Below are 18,181 nucleotides of genomic sequence, written 5' to 3' on the forward strand. Positions count from 1 at the left end.
GTTGAATCTATCAGCAAGCTGTAAAATAATAGAAGTGGCATTTAATTCCCCCAAACCCAATTGTTCATACACACTAAAAGGTAGCAAATTAACCCCTAAACCCAAGTCAAGTAAAGTTGAGCCAATTTTGGAATTTCTAATGACACAATAAATAGTTGGTGAACTAGGATCTTTATACTTGGGTGGTATGTGATTTTGAAGTATTGCACCAACTTGCTCAATGAGAAAGGCCTTTTTCTGCACATTTAACTTCCTTTTTATAGTGTATAAATCCTTTAAAAATTTAGCATAAGTAGGAATTTGCTTTATAGCATCAAGAAGAGGGATATTAATCTTGACATGTCTAAAAATTTCTAGAATTTCAGCATGCTATTTTTCCTTATGCAGAGAAAGTAATCTATGTGGGAATGGAGCAGGTGTGGGGCATGTATTTGTTTCAGATTCTAGCATGCTTGGCTCAAATATCTTGGGAAGGGTTATAGTTTTTACCTGAGCTGGTTGCACCATGTTCAGGAATATCCACAACCTTACCACTCCTTAGAGTTGTGATGAGACTTGACATTGGCACTTTTAGCATTACTCTGAATTTGCTAATTCCGTCCTTGAGGGTTAGGTTGAGGCTGAGTAGGAAATTTTCCTTTTTCCTGAGCACTCAAAGAGGTGGTCGCTCTTGTGAGTGTTCCTCTGATGTCATTTATTGCTTGTGAATTCTAATTGTTTATTGTATTTTGACTTTGCATGAACTGCTGGAGGCTCACAGACAACTGTTGTATGGTTTCTTCTAGGTTCTTCTTTTGCACTAGAGGTGTGTAATTCACATACTGTGAAGGTCCTGGGGCTGTTGGAATAGCAAGCATATGGAGCAGGTTCTGGGGTAGCTGGCTGCTCATTTCTCCAACCAAAATTGGGATGGTTTCTCCAACCTGAATTATAGGTGTTAGAATATGGTTCAGAAAACATTTTAGATATCATATTCACAGCATTACATTGGTCAAGTAAGACTTCTTAAAAAGTAGGAATGATTGGGCATGCACTAGTTACATGCCCTGGATCGTCACAAATGTTACATTTTTCAAAAGCAGATGGTAAGACTTGCAACTCATTGACTTTCTTATGCTCATAGACTCTACCTTCTTAGAGAGTAATGCAAGTTTAACATGTAAATCATTAGATTCTTTCAAATGATACTTTCTACCACCACTTAAAAAAAAAATTATTTTCATATATGTCATATACTTAAGAAACATCCCAAGACTGAGCATTTTCAGACAAATAGTCAAAGTACTCAAATGCCTCCAAGGGTTCTTTGTTAAAAAATTCACCATTGCACATGGTTTCCACAAATTGTCTCATTTTTTGTTGTAGACCCTCATAAAAAAAACTTATGACCCTCCAATTCTTATATCCATGATGAGGACATGCATTTAATACGTCTTTAAAACGTTCCCAACAGTGACAAAATGTTTCTACATTCTTTTAACCAAAATTCATAATTTATCTTTTTAAGGCGTTGGTTCAATGCATAGGGAAATGTTTTTAAAAAAAATCCGTTTGCATTTCCTGCCAAGTCCCAATAGACCTTGGCCTTAAGGAGTTTAACCAGGTTTTAGCCTTGCCCCTTAGAGAAAATGAGAACAATTTTAATCTAATGACTTCTTCAGTGCATGTTCTATCCATGAAAGTTGAGCAAACTTCTTCAAACTCTTTGATGTGCAAATAAAGGTTTTCTAATTCCATGCCATGAAAATGTGGTAGCAATGGAATCATCTCGGGTTTGAAGTTAAAATTATTTGCATTCAAAGGGAATGATACAAGAGGGTGGGCTAGTCCTAACAGGCTGCAAATATTCTCTAAGTGTCCCGTTAGGATTTACCATTTCCCTATCAGTTTGATCATTTTCAGCCATATTGCAATGAGTGTCAAATGATGATTCAAATGCTGAAATATGAGAAACAGATGAACCCAAAGATGAGGTTGATGATTTAGTCCTAGCAAGTCTATATGTGCTATCTCTAGCCCAACCAGTCATGCAAATTCAGCAAAATAAAATAAAATGAAAGACGAAGTAAAATAAAAACAAATAAATGAAATGAGAGGAAAAGATATCACCAAAGCTATGAAGAGATTCACAGCTCCACAAACACCCACTTAGTAATAAGATAATCTTCTGAAAACACCAGTTGTCCTCGGCAATGGCGCCAAAAACTTGATTACTTCCAAACTATTACTCCCAAGTGTAAAAATGAACTAGTTGAAATACAAGGTAGCACCAAGGTCATCTCCACAGGGACAAGAGAAGTTCCAGCCAATTAATTGTATGCAAAGATTCAGATATGAAATTAGTTTGGATGATATGTCAAGTGGGAAACAATTTTGTATGAAAAGGAGTAAACAAACCAAGAAACGTTATATTCACAAAGGAGGATCTGTTGCTATTGACATGTATGGTTGATTTTCTAGAATGCCTTGGTTTTGAATATTTCTTTTTGGAAAGGAAATGGACTAAACCAGAGTAATTCAAATCTGAATAAAATAAACTATTCGACTCATGACAACCAACTGAAATTTAAACTTCACCCTAATGTAAACAAAGTTAAATGGACAATAAAGTAATTACAGATTTCGTGGAAACAATTTTTCAAACACTTGGGTTGCGATTTTATACCTTCTTTTAACTCCACATATCACCAAGATTTCTAGGTACTACTCTCCTTTTATTAATCCGATCAAGGTATTAACAAAATGCAATTTGAAGAACAAAAACTCAGAGATCATGTACCAAGGCTTTAAAAGAATTTATCACTAATCATCAACCAATTTTCACTTTATCACTTGGCTGAGAGAGACACCTCGATTAATTCAAGGTTCTGTTGTGCCTAGTATCAACAGCAGAACAGGAATAAGAACAAGTGCATCCAACAGAAACCCATTCACAGAAACTTGATTTCAGATATAGTGAAATATGTAAATCAAGATCTATAGAAATCCAACAATCATAAGGAGCAAAGGAAAGTTTTACCACAACCGAGGCTACAGATTTAGTCTAAATTTACCATTATCAACATCAAATATCAACAAAATGAAAAACTCTAGAAACTTTGGAAAACTCCTGAAATATAAAATAAGTGAAAGAAATTGTATGCTAACTGACTCCCTCTCTCTGGCATTTTCCCATTCTTTATACCCATTTCCTATTGCTATTTCTCTCTCTTTGCCACGGAATTTCCCTTCTTCGTTGCTCTCGTAACCGTTTTCTTTTTCCTTTCTTTCTTTTGTTTTTTTTCTTCTACTTTTCGTAACACTTTAGATTCTTTCATTCTTCTCCTATTAGCAGACGTGGGCCTCAATTTTGATGTGAATGAGTTATGAATAAAGTAAACCTTATGCAAACGAGGGCCTCAATCTAGCTTTGCTATGTTATGAATAAAGTAAGCCTTATTGCAAATGTGGGCCCCAACCTATAATACACTCAATGAGAATTAAAAACGGAGCCCAAGTCTATTTTTATTGTGTAATCAGTCTTTACACATGTCAACTAGCCCAACTGTCATGCATTGTTTATTAAATACTCTTTTTGCAAATAAAATTTATTTAATCAACTGTAATAAGAGTACTTAAAATAGCGTTATTTCCCTTTTATCAAGATGCAACCTGGAAAGCTTATCGCGAAACTTGGGTGTCTGCAATAATCATTCCATTAACAGTTGCAGCTTCCATGAGATATATATATATATATATAATCTATATATATATATATATATGTCGACGCAAATAGTATGGTGGATATTAATTGCTTTCTATTAACAGTTGAGCACTACTATTATTTTAGGATACAAGACTTTATTTCTGACTTGCAGCGATGCCGGCCTATATAATCAGCAAGCGATTGGAGGTCAATTTGATACATTAACATTGTCAAAAAGAACATAAGATGATACAAAGAATTTGAGGCTCTTTTAAGTGGGAAAATAAATAAGTCATCATTTGGGGTTTGTTCTTGCTGTTTCTTGATATTGGCATGAAAGCAAAAACAGCAATGGAGATGGAAGTCTTCTCATCAAGAGGTAAGAATTAAGAAACTAAGAGAATCGTTGCTGTCCCTTGCCATCACTTGCCACTTGCATTAGGTTCTCACATATATTATTTCTTCGTCAATTTGGATATAATGCAGCTACAAGTGGTCGACTAGCTAGCTAGCTAAGAGTCGTAGAAGCAGTTATTGGTTTCAGATTAGTGCTAAGAAAAAAATTATTCAGAACCCACGAAACCATTAAATCCAACAGAATTATTTTATCTATATATCTCACATATAAATAGTACTAAGCTACTTGTAAAGTAAATTTTGCAGAAAATTTAAACATTTATTACTATGCTGGAACGTCACTGTAGTACGTACTTGATTTATTTCTGTTGGTTTTAACTACTACTAGCTAATTATTACCAGCTAATTAATTTAGCTAAGGTGGAATTCCTGTTTATGATGCCACTAAGGACCAACTTCATGATTTTTTCTTAAAACAATATTAATGAATGGTATATTATATGCATCCCACTTAACGCTGCCTCCTTTGGTGGAGAGCCCATCATTAAATTTATATAGATCTGATACTGTCAGTCACATAGCCCTATTAATATTCCTACTGCGTGCAAACATTGCTTAAATCTCTCCTTCCTTCCTCGTGAACTTGTGCACCATTTTTCTCTCCTGCTGTTGTAATTAAGAAGGTTTCGAAGTATCACTCGGTTCCCAAATGGTATAGATATGATGGTAAAATTAAACCCTTCTTCTTTTTCATTTTTTGTCACTTTGTTATACCAAAATAATTGTGAAATTATATATGCTTGCTAGCTAGCTAGTTCTCTGATGATCCCTTGCACGAATTCGAGTTTTTGCATGTGGGGTTTAATTAATTAATTAATTCCTTTTGACCTGATTTTATTTTTTCTTGAGAAACAGGGAAAGCAAAGACCAAGCTCAAGAATAACGAGGTTTGTAGCAGTTGCCCTTTTCCTTATGATGATTATCATCACTTGCTTGGCTGCCGACAGGAAGGTTTTAATGGCCAAAATGATCATGAATAAGGCCGAAGATAGAAATCTGAGTGAAGAAAATGAAAAAGGAGATGTTAGGTATGGTATTGCTGTAAGGAGTGTGAACAACCATCATCACATCCCTAGGGAGGATTTTAACAACTCTGGTGGTGGCGGTAGCAATGGTGGTGTGAATTAATAGAAGTACTGGGTAAACATCTGTAGTAGTATTTAAATATTTGTCGGATGCATTACAAGTTATATGCACAATATATACATATCTACATATATACATACATACATATATATATATATATATATATATATAAGTTACATGCTCAGGCTCTGATGTTGTAGTACTGCTATTCCTAATATTACTCTGTATTAGGGTTGTTGGTTATAGTTATAATCATATGCTTGATTTTTAATCAGATGATGGTATATATATCTTGGGAGCAGTGCTACTCTGCCGCTGAGTAGTACCGCTCATTCATACCGCTAGTTACTTTTATAATTTATAATTTTTATTTTTTTACTTACATTTTTTTTAATATACTTAAATAGTTTAAAAAAATTAAAAAAAAAATACACCAATATTCTTAAAATTATTTCCTTAATCATTAAGTTAAAAAAAATTTTAAATTTATTTTTTACCAAGCAGTCAAATAGATGGGTCAAGTTTGGTGGGCATATATAGTAGCTTTTTCCATATCTTGGTTATTAGCTAGCTGGATGCATGAGCGAATTGGTTCCAACGTACGTACTCGATCGGCCTGTATATCTGCATGAGTCGAACCTTCATGATTTTTTTATCACGTTATCCTTGCTAGCTAGTTGCAACGATTATCAACATGAGTTCAAAATTAGTATATAATTTAACAATTCTATCGACAATATCAGATGTTTGTCATGATTTAATTCATGTGGCCGGAAGCTAAAATATATATTGATTGGCTGCTTATAAACTCTCAACGGTTTGGCGACTTGTGTTTAGAAAAGGGCACCTTGTGTGCTAGCTAGCTAGTTGTCATTCACCAGGACGGCAGAAAATCTTTTGAATTTACAGTCTCAAGTGAAAGTGGAAGATCCTAGATATATTTATATATATTTGAAGTGCAGTGATTTAGAATTAAAAATGGAAAATATAACATTAAATAAGATTGAGAATTGAATAGTAAAAAACATAGAAATATTAAATAATATTTTTCTTTACAAATAATAAAAGTAAAATACAAAATATAATCGAATTTCTTAAACAACATTCAGATGATAGTATCGTTCGCGAAATTTGAACTCCGTACCTCCTCAGTCAGGGTATCAACCTTATTGTTGAGGATACCTACACAATGGGCGATCTTAGAGACAGACGCCTCTGTAGTCGCGAGCGACCGATCTGTCTACATGCAGTACATAGAATATTGTTGCATGCGTGGGATTTTTAGGTAATATATTAAATATAAAATAAATATTGTATGACCCTCATGTACTACTTCTTATATCCATACGATCTATTTATCTCCCACTTTTGTACATGCATGATGTGCATAGACATATATTCTTGCATGAGATCTGTCTATACGTAAACTTAATGGCATCATCAGTTACAACCAAAAAAAGATATTATCCTTAACGAGAAGATTATGCGTATAAGACTGAATGCTAATTATTTCTCTCATTTAATCAGCCAAATTGTTATCATCATGTACATATATCTTGTATATATGACGTTGATCATCAGTCGTCCATTTACCTGTTTTAATATCAAAATGCACCAACATTCTCCTGCTTAATTATTTTAGCAATTAAAATTATGATTTTTTTTATATTAAATACAGAAAAATAATTATGCATATGACAGCACTACAAGAGATTGGATTTTTTGAGACAAATCATTTTGTCTCAAAAAACCAAATTTCGGTCCCAAAATGTTTTTGGAGATGAAATTTTTTCATCTCTATTTTGTCTCGAAAACCCTGTCTTAAAAAGTGTAACACCCCGTATTTTAGTGTATTTTTACTGAATGATTATTTTTATTTATTCAAAAATTTATTCTCTTATTTTAAAATTAGTTGGATTTTTAGTGAGTTTATTTCTATGATTTTAATTTGGTGAAAATTATTTCTATATGCATTCTTAATATTTATTTATTGTTATGCATTTAAATTGCTTTTAATATTTAAATTAATTACTGTGGGATTTAATTATTTCAATTTGACTTTACCATTGCGTTTGAATTATTTTATTGAACTTATGGTTTTAAAATCGTTTCCGTTGGATCATTTTTGTTACCCAAGTTATGAGGATTAGATCTCAATTCTTTTCCCTCTATTTTTCTTTTCCTCCTTTTCTTTTCTCTTTCTTTTCTTTATCCCCTTATTTCTCCTTCGGTTTCCTTCTCCCGCGCGCGAAGCCCAGCCCCTTCCCTCTCTCTCCCCGTGCATCCGTCGACTTCAACGCCAGCGCCGCCGTGAGCCGGCGGTGGCCTTCACCGCCCACCCCATTGTGTTCCCCTGCCGCCGGGGACCTCACCCCACCAACCTTACCTCCATCCGCACCACCGTTAACCACCACCAACCCTTCAAGGCCGCGGCCACCATTCGCTCCAGCACCGCCGTCGCGCCACCAATGGCCATCATCTTCACACCACTTCATCCCCGACCTCTTGGCAACCCAATGGACCCAACCCCGGCTCCGATCCGTCACCGGTGAAGCACAACCAAGCCCATCTCCGATTTCGACATTTTTGGCCTAAAACCACCCCTTGCGCCGCCACCCACGGCAAACCGCCACCACCATTGGCTTCACCGACCTCTCTAGGCCCTACCCTACCATTTTTGAGTCTTCGTTTGTCTCCATTGAAAAGTTGGTATTTGTGACCCACGGCCACAGTGTATTTTACACTGTGGTGTTGCTCAGACGTCACCACTGGCAGCTTCGTGATCCTTCGGAAATTGTTATATTGCACTGTAAGTATTTCTCCAAAGAATTCTTGTGAATTTAATGTATTTTTGCACTAACGCTTTTCACTGTATTTAATCTACTGTTTGGTTTTGCCGGACTGAGTCCGAGGAGTTCGGGAGTCAGATGGATTGGTGATTGGAGTTGTTTGGTTGGATTTGATTGGTTTGTTATTGATGGTTGTGGACTAGTGTTGGTACATGTACATTTCATTATTTCATGCATGATCATGTTTGTAAAGAAAATTGGGTTTTCGTATATTGCATTCATGCTCATGTGTCATTTGGAAAGTTATGATTTTATGTGAGAATATTTTTGGGTGCGTGTGTATTACGACCCCAAGCCGAGATGGGGCATTATCTCGGTGGAGCTCCTTTGGTTACTCGGGAGCGGAATAAACTGAGTAACGTCCCCTGGATTGTCGCTGGGCGACAATGGGATCGGACGAGAGATTCGTGCCGACTCCGTGGTCCTTCTGCTGGCGGGGACTAGAGGATGCTTGGCTACGTACGCGCTGGGCGCGGAACTGGGCATCGCTCGTTGCGTAGTGGGTGCTTGGCTACGTATGCGCTGGGCGCGGAACCGAGCATAGCTACGAAGCCAGGACGTGCGGATGGTCCCTAGGGGAGGCCATGGTGCATAGGTTAATAACGGATTAATTGGCTATTTTCTGGGAAAATAGTGTGCGTTGGATTTTTGTGTAAATCATTTTCTGGGAAAATGTTTTATGGTTATTTGGGCCAATGGGATTTTGGCGTGTGTTGGAAAATTGTCATTTTCGGGGAAAATGATGTTTTGAGATAAATGCATATTTTTATCATATGCATGCATGTTGGTTGCATCAAATGCATTTTATTCCTGAGAATTATTTGGGTTATACTTACCTGCGGTACCATTCTGTAGTAACGCAGATTTTGATGCAGATGAGGAGGAGGAGGGCGAGCCTGAGGAGACGGCTCCGCCCGAGGAGTGATCTGGGATCACTGGTTATTGTTATTTTATTTTACCCTTTTGTATTTTCGGGACATGTGTTAACTTTATTTTTGGAAGGCTGTATAACTGCTTTTAAACCTCTACTGGTCTTTAGTTTGTATTTAAATTCTGGTACTTAGTAGACTTGATTACCCGCTGCGTTTTTATTTGTACACTGTTGCATGCACACACACTGGCATTTCGTTGAGATGTGTGACCGTGTTGTCACCATCCTGGTGTCTCGATCCCCGTGTATTTTTATAAGGGGCATTGGGGGCACCACAAAAAGTTTTTGGAGAATAATATTTTCGTCTCAAAAAATTATTTTTAGGGATGAAATTGGACAGTATCAGTTGAAACTGTTCGAACGGGCTTTTTTTATAGATGAACCAATTTTGTCTCAAAAAACCATTTGAATGTAATCCTTTCAGTTTGAACCGACACGTCCATTCAAACAATAAGAAATTTTGATTTGAACTGATAGCCATATTTGATCATGTTCAAACGGATAGAGTGTTCAAACAAATTTTATGTGTTCGAACTAATAAATTTTTCAAATGACTTGTGTTCGAACATAAATTCTGTCCATTCAAACAAACATTTTATTTTTAGAAATTATGTCCGTTCGAACTAGATTTTGCATATTAATGTTGTTCAAAGAAATATTTTATTGTTCACACGTCCGTACGAACTGTATTTTTCAGTTGTCATTCAAATGGGTCTGTTTTTGTTTGAATGGATATATAAATGGCAATTTACCATTCAAATTGGTTATTTACCATTCGAACACTATTTGTACCTCTATCCCAACAAATTGTAATTCCAACAACACAATTGTTCAAATATTTTGGAACATCATAATAGAAAGACAATTAAAGAAAAAATAAATTTTAAGATTGTGGTGGTGACATAGAGTTTTGGGACATCATTGACTGTAACTGTTCAAACACTATTTGTACCTCTATCCCCAGTCTCTTCTACATGTTCTCTTCTAATCTCGCCTCAAAATGCACTACTTGATCTAATCGAGTCAGTAATTTTTTTTCCTTGGATCTCAATAATTCTACCTCATGTGTTGCTTCCTTCAATTCCTTAGTCTTGTCGTCATTCGATCTGGCTTGAAAAGATAATGATGATGTTGAGGATGGCTTCACGTAACATCTTAAGCCCCTCAAATATCCAGAACACGATCCAAGAACTAGAGAAAGGATCTGAGTATCATTGACAGATGATTCATCAAATGGATCCGCAGCTGTCTCCTTAAAGGAAATCATCTTGTCCTACAAAAATAAAAAATATTAAAGTTAGTATTTGTGACCCAAATATTATTAGACAATGGAATTAAAAAAATTTAAATTTACATAATTTGTTTCTGCTTCTTGGCTGGTACAAATACCATCACGATTTTTATGTGCTTTAGCATACAATTGGGGCACATCATAGTTAGCAGGACTTTCTTCTTCCTACAAATAGAAAATTTATATTAGAACTTAAATCTGAAAAATGTATTATACGTTAATATTTAACAGAGACTAGAATAACTTACCATTTTTTTAGACAAACGATGAAAAGATCAAAAACCCGCATGATGATGTATCGTTAAATTTGATCTATTTACTTTGTGCACAGCACTCCGATGGTAAAAAAAAAATATTATGTCTATATATTAAATACATCTATCACATACTATTAAAAAATGATAGCAGCAAAATTATCTAATAAGCAGGATCTTCAATTATATCACAAACATTCTCACATTCGAATGGTGGCATTGCTTGGAATGGATTTTTTTTCACGCCTTTGTTTTAGTACTGACCTTCTGATAATGTGCATAGCATTGACCTTTTGATATCAATTCCTCAACCATTAGTTGATCCTCTCGTCAGCAAAAATTAAGTTCAAACTCGTTTTTTCAAAAATTATAAACAATTAGTATAAATACAAAGTAACTTTAAATTAACATGTTATACTTAGTTTCTAGGGATGTAGCTTATTACCAAGTAACAAATTTTGATGTGGTCTTTCACATCTTGGGGAACTTTAGCTCAAGAGGAAGTAGCCACCAGTTCATACGTGCAAGTAAGCGTACCAACATAAGAAGTAATCCACATTGCCCAATCTTCGGAGCCACCAGTGTGATCATCTAGAATATCAATTTTAATTTTACCCTCTTTCCTTACTTTCTCTATGCATACACCCCTTGCAGTGCCTCAACCTCGGCATTGGCTTACAATAGCTATATATACAGTAATTAAAACAAATATTTTAATGAAATTACTTTATTTTATAGATAAATATTACTTGAATTGAGCATTAAATGTGGTCTTTAATTTGATAAAATACCTTATTTTGGATCTGGTGATGTTTGCCCACTATTGATGTTAGGTGAACCACACGGGGAGTCGGTAATGGATGGAGATGGCACATGTATTGCTTTGCGTTTGGGAGGCATATCGGTTTGAAATTATAATAAATTATTATTTGAACAAATGTTATGGATATTGATAAGAATGATACTTACACAAATATATGCTCGAAATTCATTCACTATCATTTTTGCTAGACCAGTCACCTGCATCCTCACTAGACACTTCAGTTGATTCATCTTCTTCCAACATTTCACCCTCAATTACTTCGGGTTGAACATCTTCTCTACGTAATGGGACCATGCCATATTGGCTTAGATCAACAAATAGATCGATGCCTAATTCGTTTTCTTGATATGCTTCTTCATTTGCTGGACTATCAACTTCTTCATGTGGTTCATCTGCCTCTGGAATGTAATCATATATATTGATTGGTGCAAACTTCTCCACTACTCGCCATGGGCTCCTATACTCCTGATCATCTAAATAAAAAACTTGATTCGCTTGGCAAGCGAGAACGAAATGATCATCCTCATACCATGTGCAAGATGTATTGACACTCACAAAATATTCATCGTTACGCATGCCGAACCTAGGATTTGAGACATCCCACCATCCCACCAATTACATTTAAACAACCAGAACATATATCCCCCCACATACTTTAATGCTATGATATCTTCATCAATTCCGTAGAAGTCAATGTTATCATCCCCACAATTCCCTTCGACTATAACCCCACAATTTTGAGTTTTCTTATATCGTTCTCTATCAGTTATGTAAAATCTATATCCGCACACCAAACGTCCTGAGTATTCATGGCCTACCTAGATGGACCACATACCAGAGTATACAGTTCTGGTGAGATTTCTTCTGAATTTTCATCATATTTCAATACAACCTATATTAATAAATATTATTATAGTTATATCAATGTTAGATAGAAAAAAAGTGGAGTTTAGTGGTATGAAGTTCATATTATAAGATGGAGCTTTACAGTAATACCATATGTTCAAACTACGAGACGAATTCCTCTTTTTACGTCTTTTTTACTTTAGTTTCACCATTTGTGCGATGTAGTTGTATATGTTTGTTGCGCATGTTCATGTGAACTATTAATTTATATCAAGTTATACTATATTATTATACATAAACTTAAAGATAATATTGATTTAGAGAATCGTCACTAACCTTAAGCAGTGATCAATCTCTGTGCAGTTATTCAAGACATACCATCAAGCTCTTTCACACACTTACCCACATAGGCATAGCCCCCTTGTGCACCTATGGGACGTACTATTTGGGAAAACACGGAAAATGCCGATGAGACTCCCATTTGTCCACCTTCATAATTTCGATCCGGTCTCGTAAATCTAATATCAACTCCACGGAAATACATTGAACAAAAGGTATGCCACTCTTTATCTATGTATGACTATGCAATCAAACCTTCCGGATGAGTTTTATTCCCCACATATCACTTAAGTTTTCTCAAAAACCATTCAATAGGATACATTCATTTATACAGAACCGGGCCAGGACTAAAGCCTCATGAGGTAGGTGCACAGCCTAATGAACCAGTACATCAAAGAATGAAGGCGGGTACAAACTCTCTAATTTGCACAATATCATTGCAATGTTAGTTTCCATTTTTAACAATGCATCAACTTTCAACGTTCTACTACAAATGTCCCTGAAAAATTCCCTCAATTCTATGAGAGTTGTACGAATATCTTGAGTAAGCTTTCCACGCACACCAACCGGCAATAAACACTTCAAAAATACATGACAGTAGTGACTTTTAAGACCAGTTATCTTCCAATCATATGTTCAAACACATCTTGATATGTTTGAAGCATAGCCATCAGGTAATTTGATTGTTATGAACCAATCACAGAATTTATTTCTCTCATCATTTGAAAGTGTATACCATCCAATGGTCATATAGGCTGACGACAGATTATCTTGCAAATACAACTCCAGTCTTATCCCCAACACCTTTAAATCTTTACGAGAATTAGTTGTATCTTTTGTCTTCCTTTTATTGACATCAGAGTGCCCAATATACTCTCACATATATTTTTCTCAATGTGCATAACATCTAAATTGTGGCGCAGGGTCAAGGTAGAGCACTATGAAAACTCAAAAAAAACACTATTTTTTTTTTGTCCAATTTAACTCCGCTGCTAGTCGTTTTCTCTTTCGAACTCTTACATCTTTCCCAAATCTATTTTTCTGAAACATCCCCTAACCCTCCCATCAAATATTGCTCTATTTGAACGTCATCTATCATCATGTGGTAAATATCAATAGTGTCCCATGAAATATAATTACCTACATTTGTCAACCACTGAGACTATGTATCTTTATTGCAAACAGGACGAGTCATTTTACCCTTTGTCCTCCACACAAACAAGTTTCTATATATTGGGAAATCATTTATTATCCACATCACTGCAGCGTGCATCTTGAACTCCTGTGACAGGGCCGCATCATATGTACTGACACCCTGATCCCACAACTCTTTCAACTCTACAATCAATGGTTGCAGATATACATCTAATTCGTTCCCTAGTGACCTTGGCCCTAGTATCACTAACATTATCATAAAATATGGATACTTCATATACTTTCAAGGTAGCAAGTTATAGCTCATTAATATGACAAGCCAAGTACTATGAGAAGTGCTCATGTTGATACGTGGATTAAAACCATTCATTGCTAAACCAACACGTACATTGTGAGGTTCTTTGGCAAACCATAGATACTAGACGTCAAATTTTTTCCATTGTAAGGAATCTATAGGATGCGGGACGAAATTTTCATTTTAGACTCTTTCTGTGTGATGCCAAGACATGTCTTTCATAGTCAACGAGAATGTAAACAATCTTTGAAATCGAGGAATTAACAAAAAATGTATTAACACTTTTTAGGGTACATTACGTTTATCAGATGTCCATCTTGACTCATGACACACTGGACATAAATGAAATTTGGTATATTGCTGCCAAAAGAGAACAAAATCATTTTTACAAGCGTGGATGATATTATAATCAAATCCTAGCCCTCACCATGAAAGCCTCTTTAAATTATGAGGTACTATGTTATCCAGAGGGAGAGCCTCTTTAAATAATTCTAACAACATGTCGACGGCCTTGACAGAAATATGACAAATAAACTTAATATGGAGCGACCTCACCATGAAAGACAACTTGCAATGTCGGGGGCACCCCTCGTACAACTCTTGTTGTGCATCCTCCCACAGTCTTCCAAAGTTTCTATTTCCCTCAAATGATTGGGTAGATGTTTCTTCTCTATCCCTTGTCCCAAATATTCCTACACCCAGATCGCCTAACATCTCAGTCATATCCTCTCCAACATTATCACTGTCATTAGAAGCATCCACATTTATGTCAGCCATATCGATGTCATTACCTTCCTCCATTTGATTGGACTGACTGCTAAATCTAACTCCTTTAGAAAATGGTTTACCATGTAAGACCCAAGGTGGGTATTTAGGATCGATTCCATTTACAAATAAATGATCCTCCACTACCACCAAATTATAAGAACTAAGATTTTTGCACTTCTTACACGGACATCTTATAAATCCTCGACTTTCAACACTCATGCGAGCAAGCTCCCTAAAAAACTTCACCCCTTGTGCATACTCCTTATATTCTCACCCAAGTCTATCTCCCAACTCTTATCCATTGTATTTTCGTTACTCTTCGGCTATCTATCAAAAAAATCCAATTCATGGGATAAACGCTATCAAGAGCATATTCATACTTGTTTACCTTATATTTTATAAGGTAGTTGGTCCTTTCCAATTCGATAGACTATTATCAATATCGCATATATACTCAGTCCAAAACTCTAATGTTAGTAAAACTTTTAGCAGCATTTCCCTACAATTCTCTAAGTATACTAGTCACGATAAGTCGTCGACCCTATTCATGGGCCGAGAAACTTACCGACCACATACCCGAAGATTGTAAGGAAACACTAAACCAAAATTTTAATTGACTAACACAAGAATTTAAACTGAATATATATGTCATATAGATGATAGAATCTCAAATTGTCCAAAAGAATCTCAAACTGTCCACTTTGGACAATTCAAGAGTTGTACCTAAACATTGTTTAAGAGAATATTTGGCCACAACTCTCGAACGGGTTTAAGGTTCAATTACGTATAAAAGTAACTCATAAATCCAGCAACTAACTAGTAAACCAACTCCTACAATTATTAAATTTGAAATCAAATCACATTCCAAATCACAAATACATTGCAAAATCACATTACAAATCACCAATATTATTATTATTATTTTATAAGCATTAATAATTCTTATGTGCATTATATTTTAAGTATTAATTTTAATTTAAAAGCAAAATATTCTTAATTAAATATTTCATAAGTATTAATTTTAATTTAAGTATTAATAATTCTTAATTTTATTATATTTTAAGTATTAATTATAATTTAATTTCACTAAGATTTTTATTATAAATTATAGATTTTTAATTAATTATCTTTTAAGTATTATTGTTAATTTAAGTACAAATCATTTTAATGCTTCTTATTTATTAGGTATTAAATATAATTTACTTTCATTAAATTTATATTATACATTAAAGTTTTTAAATTAATTATCTTTTAAGTATTATTTTTATATATTAGTTTTACCCACAGCAGTACAACCGTTCGAACATTTATTAGTCTATTCGAATAGGATAATGTGTTCGAACATAAATTATAATGTTCGAACGGGACCAACCCAGATTCCAGACACGAAACAGAGACAAAATACTGAACTAGAAAACACAATTTATGAAAACACAATCTCATAAGATGCATATTTCACATACATTTCACATGGGATTGCACAAATACAAATATATTTTCATATTCCTACATCCAAACACAAATATACCAATTCTAAACGTAATTAATTAAAAACTATAAATTATCAAATCACTAAAAATCAGAAATCTTACCTCAAATTTTTGCAACCCAATAACAAATATGAATCCACAATATAACAAATATGAATCCACAATACTTACATATGCATAAAACATATTATCAAAAAACCCTAAATCAAATTCAATAAACCAAAATATCTAAACTCGAAATACAAAACAAATGGAAAAAGAATAATGCCTACCTTTTCTAAACCTCTCCTCTTTCTCAAGAATCTCTTCTCTCTCACTAGAACTATTCCCCTCTCTCCACAACACCCTCTCACTCACACAAAATCACTACCTTTTGGCTGCTCTGTCTGTTCTGCCTCCAAATTCCCCTTCGTGTGTGAAAATGAACTGAAGGTAAAGGGGTATTTGAAAATGTGAAGTCTCGTTCGAATGGGTAATTTACGCGTTTGAACACGAAAATTTCAAAAAGCCACCAAATTCTATCACGATTTAATTCAACTTTTAACTTTTAAATGGGTAAGATAGTAGTTCGAACGAACAAATAAGAATATTCATCGGCATATTCTTCAAATAGAGAGAAGACCCGAGGGTATTTTTGTAACCAAATTTCATCAGTGCGTTCAAATGGGGTACTTCATGTTCAAATAAGTGAATCTTCTGAATATTTTGCGCGAAGTTTCCCTCCAAATATATTCTATGAGATAAATTTGTTTGAACGACACTTTATTTTGTTTGAACTAATATTAGTATTATTATACTTAGCTATTATAATACTAATAATAAAAAATAATAATTATAGTACTTAGTATATTCGTACTATTATAATACTAATATACTAAGCATTCTACATAAGTATAGAATAGTATATTTATAAGATATACTAAGTAATATACTAAGTATTCTATATAAGTATAGAATAGTATACGTATATTACAAATAATATACTAAGTACTATACTAAGCATCACTATATATATATATATATATTTTTCAAAGGAGCATGCAGCTCGAATTCATTCATTAATGATAAGAACAGAGATACATGAGGGGATTTCCTCAATGTCTACTACACATTCAGTCGATAGTAGTGCCTTTTTGGCTAGAGCATGAGCCACTTTATTGGCTTCACGCCTTACATGCTTAACAGACGATATGACATACTGTTGGAGGAATAAGAGAGTATCCTGAGACACCATGGACATGGCAGATTCATCTTTGGATTTTGACTCTAAAGTATTTACCACTTGCTGAGAATTCCCCCTCCAAAATGACCTAGGTCAGGCCAAGCTGAAGACTAAACTTTGCAGCCTCCAATGCCCCATAAGCTTCAGCTAACACAAGATCAGGATATAGAGATATAGATTTCCTTAATGCAGCTACCATCTGACCTCTAATGTCCCTAACTATGACCCCTAATCCCACTATGCAGTTTGTTTTATCAATAGCAGCATCCGAATTCATTTTGAAAACTATCTTGGTTGGGGAGGAGACCAGTAAGCCTCCTTTTGTAGCTGATCTCTCGGTACCTTGGAAGCAGACAATCCATCCAAAGCTTCTACAGCCTGTTTGCAAATCACTATTGGATGTAGGAACTCTTTTTGGAAAATAAATATGTTTCTCCTCAGCCATAAGAGCCTTGACACAATAGCAAACTCTTCAAGAACCACCATTTCAGCTGCTTGACAAAACTGTTTCCATAAATCTCTGAAAGACATGGGAGGAAAATATTTCTTTTGGATACACTTTGAGCATTGCCCCCACACATCCTGAGCTACACAGCAGCTCCAAAGCATGTGAAAGACAGATTCCTCCTCTCTCAAATATATGGGGCAAAGGGGGTCTTCAATTACTCTTTTCTTGTACAGGTTTCTTCTTGTTGGGAGTCCATTTCTACATGCCTTCCATAAAAAGTTT

The 18,181-nt window shown here is 35.0% G+C and overlaps 1 non-coding gene across 1 annotated transcript; it reads left to right on the plus strand.

Moving 5' to 3' along the window:
- The first annotated feature begins 1,402 nt into the window (after positions 1-1,402).
- On the plus strand, positions 1,403-1,510 carry LOC118344626. The gene has a single exon (XR_004798406.1). It is a non-coding gene; the product is annotated as a small nucleolar RNA R71 (small nucleolar RNA).
- The last annotated feature ends 16,671 nt before the right edge of the window (positions 1,511-18,181 follow it).

This window comes from Juglans regia, chromosome 14 (assembly GCF_001411555.2).
Source record: "Juglans regia cultivar Chandler chromosome 14, Walnut 2.0, whole genome shotgun sequence".
NCBI lineage: Eukaryota > Viridiplantae > Streptophyta > Magnoliopsida > Fagales > Juglandaceae > Juglans > Juglans regia.